Genomic DNA, 16,196 nt, shown 5'->3' on the forward strand with positions numbered 1-16,196 from the left:
GACCCCACCCACAGCTCTTTGTGACTCATTTTCTTCTTCAGGGGAATTGATAGATGTGTGAGCTCCAGGTTCTTTCCGTCTTTCCCCAGTACAGCCCCCGACCCTACTTTGTTCTGAGGAGACAGCAGCCCCTCCTGTGGACCCAAAGACCACCTACAGCTTTAGTTTGTCCTGTGATTCATCTGTGTGGGTGAATATGGGAGGTGCACCACGTCTAGAAGAGGCTGTGAGGTCATCATGGTTAAAGTGCTGTGGCATGTTCTTTTGCAAATGCAGAAAGGCCACAGGCCAGGGAAGGATGAGGCTGAGAGCATTTTCACTGGGGAGAGAGAAGGATAAATGTGAAGACACACAGCACGCCCAGCAGCCCTTTCTGCAGAGCCAGCAGCCAGGTGAGCATGTACCATGACTTCCTCCCATAACCCTGTGAGGTTCATGCCTGTACAACCCTGTCTGTGAGAAGAGCAAAGTGAAGCTCAGAGAGGTGTGGGAACATTCCAAAGATAAACAGATTAAGGTGGGATTGTCACCACCATGCTGTGCTGGGATAGGCACTCAACTGTCACACTGCTCATGCAGGACCTGCTGGGAGCAGTGAAGGCCTGATAGGAGCACAGGAACACTGTGATGGAGGTGACGTTTCTACCTGGGAGAGCTGATACTGGGGACTCTATGTGATTCTTTTTTGTGCTTGCTTTGAGTGTCAGCATGATACTGTCCCATCTGGGAACAGGGCTGTCCCCTTTCCACACCGGCGCACGAGGAGAAACATGTTCACACTGGCATCACCATAAGCCACCAGCAGGATCAGGATCTGGAGCTCAGACCAGATAATCTCAGCACCTCAGCAACTGGTTCAAGAAGAGGACCTGATTGCCCGCCTGAAAAATTTCTAGCTTTAAAAGTATATTTAATTATGGGGAGTGATAAATAATTGATCCCTTCAAAATATTCTGTTATCTGAAGAACAATAGCACCTCTGCATTATAAGAGCAATATTTCAGCTAGCCATAAATAAACATCAATACAGGTATGAGAAAACAGAGTGTTAGAAATTACAAAAGGGTCTCAAGATTATGCAGGTCAGAACTGAGAACTGTCCAAAGCATGGGCTGCATGACATTCCTTCTAAGCTACCTGAGGCTTGGTCTGCTTCTGACATGGAACAGACGGTTCTGAGAAAACCACACTCCTCAGAGGACCCCAGGATGTTGAGAGATTTGGGTTTGGATTCCAGACCAACCCTGATCATCTCTAAATATGGGATTTGAGACTCTTCTGCATCTGATCCAGGCGTGGTTCCAAGGAGCGAGGCATGATCCAGGCAAGAGAGCAGACATGGCTGGATCAGAGCATCACCAGTGACATTAACAAAGAGACCAGGGCACTAAGATTTCCAGCGATTTAGCATCATGGCTGGGACGGGTCATGTGTTCTCCAGTGAGTTCTGAACATCCAGCATTGCCCTCAAGGAACAGCAGGGGGCGCGCGAAGCCAACATTTCTTAGATGGTGGGGCGCATGCGCATTCCGCGACAGACGTGGTCGGCGTCTTCCCTGGGGGCGACGCTCCTTTTCCTCAGGGCGGAGCGGGCGGCGCCATGGCGGCTTCGGGACCGCGTGGCCCTCGTTCCTGCAGGAGGAGGACGCTCCTCGCTCGCTGTCTGAGGTAATGCCGGTTTCCCCGCACGCTAAGCCAGCTTCACACCGGGGTGTGTGTGGACCTGGCCGAGTTGGGTTTCCAGTCCAGGAAGGAGGGGACTGGTGCGCTGGCGGACCCGCTTCGACTGTTGTCCTCACCTGCTGGGAGGGGGTGAGGGTCCGCGTCCACCGGGGCCACGGGGGTGTTCGCGCCCCTCATTCTCACTGCCTGGGTCCCCCCTTCCCCGTGTGGTCGGAGGTGTTTACACCACAGGTCACGGGCGGGGACTCGGGTGTAACGTGAAAGGGGCTGAGAAATTACTGAAACAGGGAAAGAGGTGTATGAAAACACATTATATTAACTTTTATATTTTGTGTGTCAAAGTCAGAGTTTATTATGCTTTTAATTTCCTGTCTTTAAAGGAATACAATTATTTATTTTGTACTTAAAATATTTTATATTTAAAATGTGCTTCTTAGCTTATCTCATTTTCAAGTCAAAATATTGCCACGATTGAGATTTTCTCATAATGAGAAGGAAAAGCCGGGCTGGACTAACAAGCTAACTCTTAAATCTAAGTGTAATAAGTGTCAGTTTACTGATCTAAGTACTGCTGGGCTAACTCAGAAATCTGAAGTTTAATAAGTGTTGGTTTACTGGGCTAACAAGTTAACTCATAAATCCTAGCTCAACAAGTGCCAGTAACTGGGTTCTGGCCAGCAGAAGTCCCACTGAGACTGAATGAATTACTCAAGACTCTGTGGAAAAAGTCAAGAGAGGGAGAGGGAGTCGGGAGCCAACTCCACGAGCCTCTCAAATGCTCCCACATTTATTGTGTACAATCAAAGGCAAAATCACTAACAGTTGTGTGATGGAATACAGGAATTTAAGGAAAGACAGGGTGGGATTGAGATTGTAGAAATCACTACAAAGTGAGTGCAAAGGCTTTGTTTATCTTTAGGGAAGTCATGGGAAGAGGGGAACAAGATATATCCTTATAGATATGTTAGAAAAGGCCACCAGCCCAGCCAGCTCCTTGTTTTGGGCATAGAAGACTATCTAACAGCAGACACACCCAGTGTTTATAGCTGAGGGCCTGGGTTGTTGCTTTGCAATGAGCAGAGTTCTATCTAAAACCTCAACTATGCAAGCAAGGCATTGTCTCTGCTTTTTACGGCCAGGAGACTGGCATGCGGATGCACAGGTGCCTGTTTGCAAGGCAGTTAACTAAGCACATTTGTTCTTCTTTAAGGAGATGAGTGGCTGGGGTCTGTTACAATTTGTTAACCCAATCATGGGCTCCCAAAAGTAACATGCTCTGTTCCTAATAGATAAATTCCAGTGTACTGATTCCCTGCTTTTGCTGTTAACACCTTATTGGCTAATAGCCCCATGCTTGCAATTAACTCTATAAAGCCTAATGCACAAGTTTTGGAGGTGCTCAGAGCTTCAGAGCAGAAGCCCCTCTGAGCCTGCCAGTGTAATAAATCTGAGTATTCCAACCCTCCGAGTGGTGCTTGTTTCTTGGCTGGCCTGTTGTTTCCGTAATATTAATACAGTGACAGTATTAAATATATGTAAGTATAAGCTTATTGAAAAACCTTTTGCAGCATTCCAGGGTGACCAGTTTTGTTAAAAATAATACCTAGGCCACTACCAAATTCTTACAAGAATATAATTTTAAAAATTGTGAATTACTTTTATAAGTTTCAAATACAGTGGCGATTTTTAAAATACCAACCATTGTACATACTGCTTAAGACCATTTGAGATGAAATATATTCAAAGCTAAATCGTCAGAATATTTAAAAGGCAGGACAATGACTGCTTTTCATTGCAAATACATTTTCTCCTAATAAATGCAAAATATGAAGTTATTTAGCTTAGATTTCTATACCTTTGTTCAAAAGGTGAAATAAGAATATAATCTTTTTTCAATTTTAACCCTTTCCCATAAAAATTGGTATTTGTATTTGTAGAATCTTAATTTCCCTTTCATTTTTTTCTTTTGATTTATTTTCTTTAACAGAGAGTGCTTTCCTATGTCTCGTTAAAGTTTTTTTATTCTCCTATTCTAGATCCAAGTCACTTTCTGACACTGAGAGTAAACAAGGGGAAAGGCCTTATAGTAAGTGTGCAACTTTTGATGTGGTCAGGAATTTTTCTTGGAGAAATCTCTTTACAATTTCTGCTCAGATCACAGTATTATCCCATTATGAAAACTGAATACAAAATTGTAATCTGTTTACACCAGGACGCTTCCAATTTTGGCACAGCACATTTCCTGATATTTTACATTAGATATTAATACAATATTTGATTTTATTTAAATATTGTACACTAATACATATTTTATATATGAATATCTGCTGAATGCCATTAATTTGCATGGGGTGGTAGCTGATTGCATTTGATCTTTCTGACCATTAGTTATTCTTAGGTGTGTCTAAAGTACTTCTTAGAACACAAATTTGACTACCACACCTCTCATAGAATATTTTAAAGGTTATTATATTTTAAATTATAGTAGCAGAAATGTTATCCATTACGTTTATGAAATGATTAAGTCACAATTTGGTAAATGATTAAGTCACAATTTGGTGTAATCATATTCAGTGGAGGAATGATGGCTTCTACGTCTTTTTACATCTGCCACAGTTGCTTCTCTATACTATTTGTGACCATGAGCAATTTTATGGCAACGTGATCTTTTTCCAATTCTATTTTTTTCTTTTATTTCAGTACAATCAGTAAAGCTTTCCTTTGCAGTGATGGCATTGTTTTTAACATGAAGATACCTTGTCATCTGACACATTTGTACCTGATGGGCTACTACTCTTGTACAGAGCAAGGAAAAGCATTTTCATATCTCCATCTGTATTCTAGATCTTATCTAATTTCTTAGAAGCATTTTATAATCATTTTTAGTTATTTTAATTGTACTAAACACAGAAGAACAGATCACTTTTTATCTTTACCTACCTCATCACCTAAATGGACACAGATATGATAATAACATGTGAGTTTGATGAAATTGAGAAACGTTCCAGGGTTTGAGCTTCAAGTATTTTTATGTGATTTTCTAAGAGGTAATTAATTTCTGGCACAAAATATGGAATTATCTAAAACCACTTGCAGGGTTGTCTGTCATTTTTTCTTATTTGACTTTTGTCAATAGCTATCAGCTAGGACCTGGTGAGTTTGAATATTTTAAAAAACATTTCTGATTAGAAAACATCAGGAAGAAACATTGAATATTTATGTTCACGACTCTGGTATCATTATTGTAATGTGCTATTTGTTTTGGTGTATATTTGATTTTGTTCCAGTAGTGTGAAATGTAGGCATGGGTACAAAATTAAAAACAACAAAAAATTCTTGAAGTCAGTCACAATGAATTATTAGTCATTTTATTTTTATTTTATAAACAGGCCATTTGAATATGTTCAGCCATGAAGTGAAACAGACTCACTTAATTCTGAGTCCTGAGAGACAGTGACCCAGACACAGCCCTACCAGTAAGTAATGTGGTGAATTGATACAGATATATATTGTGAAATGATTATCACAATAAGGATACTTCCATAAACTCATAAAATTCCCTTTTGTGGTGAGAATTTTTGAGATCTGCTCTCAGTAACTTTCAGATAAATAATACAGCATTGTGAGCTGTAGTCACCATGCTGTTCATGAGATTTCCCAGAACTTAGTCATCTTAAACATGGACGTTTGTACTCTTTGAGCATCTTCTCATTTCCCCACTCCCAGGCCCTGACAACCACCACTCTGTTCTTTGTGTGAATTCGGCTGTTTTTAGATTACACGAGTAAGTGAAATCATGCAGCTCTACTTTTTCTTTTTTCACAGTCTGCAGTGTGTTGATTTGATCCACTTACATACAGCAATGTGATCACAAACAGATTTAACACCTCTCACATGACTCACAAGTATAATTTTCTTTATTTTTTGTGGCAAGAATATTCACAAGATAGTACCTTAGGAACTTTGGAGACTGGTACAGCACTGCAGTCTGTAATCACTGTGCTGTGCATTTGATCTGCATGACTTATTTATCTTCTGGTTGCACATTTGTACCCTTTAACATCTCCCCGTTTCCTCCACCCCAACACCTAGTTACCACCATTTTACAATTTGTTTCTAAGTGTTTGCTTGCTTGTTTTTTGTTTGTTCATTTGTTTTTGTATATCTGATATCTTACGTTTGTCTTTTCTCTGTTTATTTCATCTCACCAAGCATAATACCCTCAAGGTCAATCTGTAATATCACAAATGGCAGAAATTCCTTCTTTCATAATGCAGAATAATATTCCATTGTATGTCAATGCCATTTCTTCTTTATCCATTCTTTCATTGTTAGACACTCAGGTCATTTCCATATCTTGGCTATTGTGAATAATGTTGTAATAAACATGCGAATGCATCTATCTTTTCAATACCCTGTTTTCACTTCCTTCAGATGCACACCAGGAAGGAGGACTGCTGGAGCATATGGTAGCTCTGTTTTTAATTTTTGGGTAACCTCTATAGCTTTTCCATAGTGGTTGAACCAGGTTACATCCCCACCGACAGTGTACAGGGGTTTTCTTTTATCCTCATCCTGGCCAGCACTGTCTCTTGTCTTCTTGGTGATGGCCTTTCTGACAGGAGGGAGGGGATATCTCATTCCACTTTCAATTTTCATTTCCCTAATTGTTAGTCATGTTGAATATCTTTTCATGTACATTTTGTGTATTTGGGTGTCTTCTTTGGAAAAATATAAATTTAGATTCACTGCCCATTTTTTATATTGGATTTTCTACTCTTTTTTTTCTTTCTTTTTTTTTTTTTTTTGCTATTGTGTTATATGAGGTCCACGTATATTTTGATATTAACCCTCCATCCAATATATGATTTGCAAAAATTCTCTCCTACTCTATATTAGGCTTTATATTTTGCTGATTATGTCTTTTGCTGTGCAGGATCTTTTTAGTTTGATGTAGTCCCACCTGTTGATATTTGCTTTTCTGGCTTGTGTTTTGGGGTCATATCCCAAAATTATTACCCAAACCAGAGTTAAGTATCTTCTTCTCTATGTTTTCCTCTAAGAGTTTTAAAGTATGAGGTCTTACATTTCAGTCATTAATCCATTTTAAATTATATTTGTGAGTAGCGGAAAGTAGGTGTCCAATTTCATTTTTCTGCTTGTGGTTTTCCAATCTTCCCAGCAACATTTGTTGAAGATGCTAGAGTTTCCTCATTCAAAATAGCATTAAAACCAATAAAATACCTAAGAATACACTTAACTATGGAAGTGAAAAATTTGTACTTTGAAAACTATAAGACTTCTATGGAAAAAATTGAAGAAGACAAAACAAGTGGAAAGATACACTGGGCCAGAAGTATGGCTAATGGAACAGAAGAATAAAGGTTAAAATGTCCATAATACCCAAAGCCATTTACAGTTTCAGTGCAATTTCTATCAATATTCCAACAGCATTTTTTACACATGGAGAGAAATAAATCTTAAAATTTTTTTATGTGACTACCAGAGACCCAGACACCAGAGCAATCCTGGGAAAGAACAAGTTGGGAGTCATCACACTTCCTGATTTAGAACTAAATCACAATGCTACAGTATGAGAAACAATGATATTGGTATTAAAATACACACATGGTTTAAATTAACAGTATAGAGGACCCAGTAGTAAACCCCTGTATCCTAGGTCAACTACCATTTGAGATGGAAGTAAAACACGTTCAGTGGGCAAAGGATAGTCTCTTTGACAAATGGTGCTTGGACACCTGGCTACTACTTTTAATTTTTGACAGAAATTCCATACTGCTTTTCCTAGTGGCTGTGGTTATTTACATTTTTACCAACAACACACAAGGATTTTCTTCACATCCCTTCCAATCCTTGTACTCACTTGTCTTTTTTGACTGTAGCCATTGTAACAGTTGTGATAAGGTCTCGTGGTTTTGATTTGCAATTCCCTGATGATTAATGACAACCTTTTCATGTTGGACATTTGTACGTTTTCTTAAGGAAAATGTCTATTCAGATATTTTATTCATTTTTAATTAGATTTTATTTTTTTGGCTGCTAAGTTGTATGAGGTATTTATATACTTCATAAATACCATTTATCAAAAGATGGTTTGCTAATAGTTTCTCCCATTCCATATGATGTCTTTTAAGTTTTTCAAATTCTTTTCTATGCAGAAGTTTTTACATTGACTTAGTCCTGCTTGTTTCTTTTTGCTTTTGCTTTGGTTGCCTGTACTTTGGAGTCATATCTAAATAATCATTATTTACAAGATCAAGGTCAAGGGGATTTTACTCTATGATTTTTTTTTATGGTGTTTTATGATTTCAAGTCACAATTTGACTATTTTATTGCGAGATATTTTTGTGAGTAGTGTAAGATGGGGTCCAATTTAATTCTTTTTTATTCATTCGACTGTACCAGTTTATATTTTGACTGAAAAATTAAACAAGTGTTACCTTTTCTTCATATTCTTGCAAATTTTCATTTTCTTTTTTATAATAGCCATTCTAACAGGTGTGACGTGATGTGTCATTGTGATTTTGATTTGCATTTCCCTGATGATTAGTGATGTTGAGCATTTATTCATGTACCTATTGGCCATCTATATGTCTTTTTGAAAAAAATCTACTCAAGTCCTTTAGCCTATTTTTAATTTTTAATTTTTTATTTTATTACTATTATTTTATGACTTACTTATATATTTTATAAAAAAAGTTTTTTGATTAAAAACTGGAAAAAAAATTGCCTGTATGTTATTTTATTCTGTAGTTGCTTTTTAGTTTGCTGATTATTTGTTTTGCTATGGAGGTTTTTTTGGGGGCTTTTTTGTTTTGTTTTGTTTGGTTTGGTGTTTTTTGTTGTTGTTGTTTTTTAAATTTGCTGTAGTTCCACTTGTTTGTTTTTGCTTTTGTTACTTGAACCTTTGGTGTCATATCCAAAAAATATTTGCCAAAACCACAGCAAGGAGCTTTTTGTTTACATTTTCTTCAAGTAGTTTTAGTTTTTGGTCTTACATTTAAGCCTTCAGTCCATTTTGAGTTAATTTCTGTGAGTGCTGCAAGAAAGGGGTCCAATTGTATTCATCTGTAGGCCATTATCTAGTTTTCCTCCGGCACAATTTATTGAAGAGTCTATAGTTTTCCCTTTACATTTTCTTGGTTCCCGTGTGAAGTACTTGTTGACACTATATAAGTGGGTTTGTTTCTGAGCACTTGATTGTTTCATTGGACTTGGTCTCCATTTTTTACTGTTACCTATCATTTTTGATTACTATAGTTTTGTAATAAAGTTTGAAATTAGGAATTGTGATATCTCTAGATTAATTATTTGACCAGGTTGATATGGCTATTAGGGGTGTTTTGTGGTTCCATACAAGTTTTAGGCTTGTTTTCTGTATTTCTGTGTAAAAGTCATTTGAATTTTGATAGGGATTGCATTGAATCTATAGACAGCTTTGGGTGACACAGACATTTTTACAGTTTTAATACTTCCAATTCATAACCATGAAAATTTTTTCCATTTATCTTTTTTCAGTTTTTTTTTTTTTTAAATCAGTGTTTTGTCATTTTCACTGTAAGGATATTTTACCTACTTGGTTTAATTTATTCCTAATTTTTTTGATGACATTTTAAATATGAATGCTTTTGAAACTTATTTTTCAAATTGTTTATTGTTGGTATATAGAAACACACTGCTCTTCACATGTTGATATTTGTATCTTGCAACTTGACTGAATTTGTCTATTATTTGTAATAGGTTTTTGATGGAATCATTAGGATTTTCTACATATAAGATCATATTAAATGCAAACAAATAGTTTTGCTTCATCCTTTTCAATTTTGATTACTTTTATGTATTTATCTTGCCTAATTGCTCTGGCCAGGACTTCCAGTATTATGTGGTAAAGGAATGGTGAGTGCACATTTTCTTTATATTTTTGTCAGAAAACACTTCACCATTGAGTATGATGTTTGCTGTGAATTTGTCCAGTATGACATTTATTATGTTTACTTACTTACTTTGTATAGCAATTTGTTGAGGTTTTTTATTATTTGTTTGTTTTTTTATGAAAGGTTGTTTAATTTTTTCACATGTTTTTCTCCATCAATTGAGATTACCATACGATTTTTATATTTCATTCATTAATGTGATGCATCACATGTTTGATTTACATAGGTTGAATTGTCCTTGGATTTAGGGATAAATTCCACTTGACATGGTATGTGATCTTTTCAATATACCATTGAATTTGATTTGCTTATATTTCATTGAGAAATTTTGCATCTATATTTATCAGTAATACTTGCCGGTTTTTTTTCCCCCCTTGTAGTGTTCTTATCTAGCTTTGATATCAGGGTAATGTTGGACTCATCAAATGAGTTTGTAAATATGCCTCCTCTTCATGTTTTTAAAAAGTTTGAGATGACTGTATTAATTCTATTTAAATGTTTGGTTGAATATCCCAATGAAACTGTCTGGTCTTAGCCTCTTCTTATGTTTTTTTTTTTTTTTTATTACTGATACAATCTTTTCATTCATCATTGGTTTGTTCAGATTTTCTGTTTTGTTTATTAGTCAGTTTTGGTAGTTTTTATATTTCTAGAGTTTATTATTTCCAGGATATCCGAGTTATTTGTGTTTATTTGTTGATAGTCACCTATTATAACCTGTTGTATTTCTGTTGTATCAGTTATAATATTGCCTCTCATTTCTGATTCATTTGCATATTGTTTTACCCTTTGTTAGTATAGCTCAGTTTGTCAATTTTACCATTTCAAAAACAACCTCTAGCATTGATGTTTTCTAATATTTATAGTCTTTGTTTATTTATTTCTTCTCTCACATTTGTTATTTCATTTCTTTGCTACTTGTGAACTTAGTGGGATTTTTTTTTTTTTGCGCTACTCCCTTGAGAAGTAATGTTGTTTATTTGCAATTCTTTTTTCTTGTCATACTAATTTGTTGTAATAAACTCATAATTCTTTTCATGGTATTTTATAAGTTTTAGTAAGTTGTGTTTCCATTTTCTTTTGTTTCAAGATTTTCTTTTAATTTCAAGAAAATTATTGTAAAACTGTTTTAAATTACCCACCCCCTGTTTTATTGAGATATAATATGGTGCTGTTTAAGATTCAAATGCATATTATAATGATTTGACTTTGATATATTGTGAAATGATTATCACATAAGATTAGTTAACATACATCATCTAAATGTAGATGCAAAAAACAAAGGAAACAAAATATATTTTCCTGTTATGAGAACACTTGAGGTCTACTTGCTTAACAGCTTTCAAATATACCATAGAGCACTGTTAACTGCATTCACGTTGTACATAACATTTCAATACTTGTTTATCCCATAACTGGATGTTGGTACGTTTGGACTTCCTACACCAAATTCTCCCTCTTCCCACTGCCCACCTTTGGTAACCAAAAATGTGATATTTTAATTTTTGTTTATTTTTTTCACATATAAATCAGGTCATACAGTATTTGTCTTGCTCTGCCTGACTTCTCTTACTTAGCATGATGCCCTCAACGTCCATCCATATTGTCACCAATGGCAGAATTTCCTTCTTTATATTGCTGAATAATACTCCATTGTCTAAATATCGCACAACTTTTATATGCAAGCATTTGTTGATAGGTCGTTATCATCTCTTGGCTGTTATAAATAATGATGCTGTGAACATGGGTGCAGATATCTCTTCAACATAATGTTTTCAATTATTTTAGATACATTTCCCAAATGTGGAAATTCTGGGTCATATGGTAGTCTTGTTAAATGTTGGGGAACCTCTCTAGTGTTTTTCATAGAGGCCAAACCAACTCATCAGCCAATCAAAAGTACACAGATGTTCCCTTTTCTCCATATCTTTGCTAGCGTTTAATAGTAAGCCTCTTGTCTTTTTGATAAATTCATCCTAATAATCCTGAGTTGAAATCTCCTTGCGTGTTTGATTTTAATTTCCCTAATGTTTTGTGATGTTGAGCACATTTTCATGTATTTGTTGGAAATTCATGTATTTTCTTTGGAAAAAATGTATTTCCAGGTCTTTTGCACAGCTTTTAAGTGGGTTATTTGTTTTGATGCTTTTGAGTTGTATGATATGTATTTTGGATATCAACTCCTTATTAGTTATAAGATTTTTAGATTTTTTTTCCCCATGATATAGGCTGTCTTTTCATTTTGTTGATTGTCTCAATGTGTAGGAGATTTTTAGTTTGATGTAGTTTCATTTGTTTTTTTTTTAATTGTTTATGCTTAAAGTATCATCAAAAATAATTTTTAAGACCTGTGTTAAAAAGACTTTTACTGTTTTCTTCTAGGAATTTTATGACTTCCAGTCTTATATTTGGCTTTCTTTCCTTTATACTTAATTTTCAGAGTGGTGTTAGATAGAGGTATAATTTTATTCTTTGGCATGTGAATATAAAATTTTCCAAGCCCAGTTATTAACAAGACTGTCTTTGCTCCACTGAGTCTTCCTGACCACCTTGTCAAATACTGGTTGACTTTACATGCATGGGATTTTATCTTGACTCTCAGTTCTATTCCATTGTTTTTATGGCAGTACCATGCTATTTAGATTATTATAGCTTTATATTATAGTTTGATATAGAGTGCAATATCTCCAACATTGTATGTACAAGGTCTTTTGTGGTTCCTTATAAATTTTTGTATTTTTTTTCCTACTTTAAAAAATGCCACTGGATTTTGATAGGAATTAAATCAACAGATGGCTTTGGGTAGTATGGACATTTTAACAATATTAATTCTTCCAATCCATAGGCAAGGGATAACTTTACATTTGTCTGTATGTTTTAGTTTATTTCTTAGAGTGATATATTATCTCCTTGGATGAATTTAGTCATTATTTTATTGTTTTTGATGCTGTTATAAATAGAATTGTTTTATTTCTTTTTCAGATAATTTTCAGTGTATAGAGATATGACTGATTTTTGCATTTAAAATTTTTATTCTGCAAATTTACTGATTATGCTGCTTAGTTCTAATGGGATTTTGGTGAAGTTTTTAGGACTTCCTATAGATATAATCATGTTATCTTAAACTAGAGATATTTGTACTTCTTATTTTCCAGTTTTGATGACTTTCCTGTCTCCTCCTTACCTGACTGCTCTGGCTAGGACTCCAATTACTGTGCTGAGTGAGTGGTGGGGGTGGGCTCCTTTGCCTTGTTCCTGACAGTAGGGGAAAGTTTCAGACTTCCACTACTGAGTATGTTTTGAACCGTGGCCTTGAGTTACATTCATTTTATACCTAGGTTGTTCAGTGTTTTCCTGTATCGATTGATCATTATATTTTTTCTTTTGTTCTATTAATGCGATGGCATCACATTTATTTGATTTGCTAGTATGTATTCAGAATTTTAAAATCTACATTCATCTGGGTTATTGACCTAAATTTTCTTCTCTGGCAGTTTGAAAGCAATGCTAGCCTTGTAAAATGAATTTGGGAATTTTCCTTCTTCATCTATTTTTTAAAAGACTTGAGGATTGGCATTAATTCATTACATATTTGGTAAAATTTACCAGTGAAACCGTCTGATCTTGAGCTTTTCTTCATTTGAAGAGATTTGATTACAGATTTATTCTCCACAGTGTTAAATGGTTCGTTTAGATTTTCTATTTCTTCCTAATTCCCTCTTGGTAGGTATGTTTCTGAGAATTTTTTTTTTCCATTTATCTAGGTTGTCTAGTTTATCTGCATGTAGTTCATAGTCATTTATTATCCTTCTTATTTCTGTGGTAGAGTTGCAATGTCTTCTCTCTTATTTATAATTTTGTTGATTTTGGTCCTCTCTCCTTTTCTTTGTGTAGTGTAGCTAAAAGTTCAAAATTTTGTTTATTTATTTAATGAACTAGCTCTTAATATTGCTAAATTTTACTGTTTTTTTGTCTATCACATTGACTTCTGCCGTAATCTTTATTATGTTCTTCCTTCTGCTAACTTTGGCTCAGTTTGGTCTTTTTCCAGGTCCTTGAGGAGAAAAGTAAGATTGTTTATTTGAGCTCTTTCTTATTTCTTAAGTTAGGCATTTATTGTAATAAATCACCGTGTCGGAATTGGTTTTGCTATATCTCATGGGCTTTGGTATGCTTTGTTTCCATTTTAGTCTGTCTCAAGACACTTTGTTATTTCCTCTTAAATTTATTCTTTGGTTAGGAGGGTGTTGATCAATTTCTATATGTTCATGAGCTTTCCAGTTTTCCTCCTCCTACTGATTTCTAGTTTTATACTATGATCAGAGAAGACATTTGATATAATTTCAGTCTTGAATTTGTTGAAATTTGATATATGACCTAATATGTGGTCTTGTCTAGAAAAAAAAATGTGTACACTTGAGAAGAATGTATATTCAGCTTTTGTTAGACAGAATATTTTATATATGACTGTTAGGACCATTTGATCTTTAGTGTTGTTCATGTCAACTGATCCTATATTGAACTATTGTCTGGATGATCTATCACTTGTGGAGAGTGGGGTGTTAAAGTTCTCAACTGTTATCATACTGTAGTTTATTCTGCCATTTAGCTTGTTTTTGCTATACATATGTGTAGTTGCTCTGATGTTGGATGCATAAATATTTATAATCGTTACATTTTTTGGATGGATTGACTCCTCTGTCGTTACATAATGACCTTCTTTGCCTCTTTTGACCTTTGCTAGATTAATGTCTTTTTGACTGTTTTAGGTGTAGCTCACCCCTTTTTTCCCTATTTGTTTGAAGTATCTTTTTCCATCCCTTCACTCTCAGTCTATGTTTTTAAAGACAGAAAATAAATAAAGAAATATTTACTTGAGCTACATCTTTAAAGAAATAGACCTAACCGACATATGCACAATATTCCACCCAGTAGCAACAGAATGCAAGTTCTTCTCAAGCACACAAGAAACATTCTCTAGGTACGTCATATGTTAAGTCACAAAACAAGGCTCAGCAAATGTAAGAAGATTGAAATCATATCAAGTATCATATCTGACAATAATGGTATAAAACCAAAAGTTAATGACAGAGGAAAATAGGAAATTTCACAAATGTGTGAAAATTAATGTGCATACTCTTTATAAACTATTGGGTTAAAGAAGATATCAGAAATGAAATAAAAAATATTGTGGGGTGATGTCACCAGAATGGCAATGTAGGTCATTACAGACTTTGCTCCCCCTCAGAAGAACAGCTTACAACTGTTCACAGGCAGGACAGCACTGAGAATACACTATAACAAGGGGTGAGGCTGAAGCATCGTGTGCACCATGTAGACAAAGACAGACCATAGTAGAAGGACATAGATGGACACACTTGGGTTCATAATCTGAGAGAATGCAGATACATTACAAGTTATTTTAGATAAAGACAAGCACAGAACTTTTTGTTTCAGATTTTCTACAGTACTGAGAAAAAACAGAATCCACAGTGACACTTCTGTGCAAAGTTGAGAAAGTTACTTTTGAGACTGTTAAAAAAAAAAAAAAACCAGAAATAATCTGTAGACATAATATATGTTCCATAACTGTGTTTACATGATTTACCTCATTAAATGGAAAATATATTGTTAAAAAGAAGACATACATCAACCAGATTTATTTTGATTGTCTTCCTGTTAATCGTGGTTCACCATTTGTATTATAGGACTCATGAAGTAGTGACATATTCAGTGAAATCTACATATGGGATGTTCCATTTATGATACATATGTTGAGAAACTTGAGCTTTGGGTGTCACTGAACTCTTCAGCATGGAGTACTAATTACTAATTAAACTACTCTATTATGGAGTAAATTCAGAAGTTCCTTGGTGAGTAGCCAATTACATGGGACAGAAGCCATTGTTGAGGAAGTGACATTACTTAAAACCCTACATAGTAGAGGCAGGATGTGTGAGGATAAGTGTATCCTGAGGGGCAGGGGCAAGGTAGACAGGGAGGGAATGAGGTTTCCAGAGGGTTGAGGTGGATACTGGAGAATCAGTGAATAAACAAAGAATAGTAAATCTGAGTAATTTCAGAGAGGCTTCCATAGAGGTGGAGAGTGAAATACACATGTGTTAATCAGGGCCTCCTGGGTTTCAGGGTTGGGGGAATTGAGTAAGACTCTAAGTAGCATGGATTCATTAACATATAAAATTAAATGACTTTATTTACTTGTATGTAAATTAAGAGAATTCATATTTTCTATATAAGCAGCAGCATGTAAAGCCATATTAGTTCTGAATCTGGGAGAGGAGAAATGGTCTCTGTTTCTCTTAGATCACAGTGCCAGGTGATGGTTAGGGGATTTGTGGCAGGTGAGCCTGGGTATTGTGGAAAATTAAAATGTCGTGGCTTCTTTCTCCTTTTTCAGTTGTGTTTTAGTGCTTGAACTTTTTGTAAATGAAAATCCAGAGACTGATGGAGGTTAGCTGTGATCCTGACAGAGCAATCACAAAGAAGCAAGTCCTTCCTCTTTCTCTGTTGCCAGTAGGTGAGCAGGCTTCTCCACAG

This window comes from Camelus bactrianus, chromosome 3 (genome assembly GCF_048773025.1).
Source record: "Camelus bactrianus isolate YW-2024 breed Bactrian camel chromosome 3, ASM4877302v1, whole genome shotgun sequence".
In the NCBI taxonomy this organism is placed as follows: Eukaryota; Metazoa; Chordata; class Mammalia; order Artiodactyla; family Camelidae; genus Camelus; species Camelus bactrianus.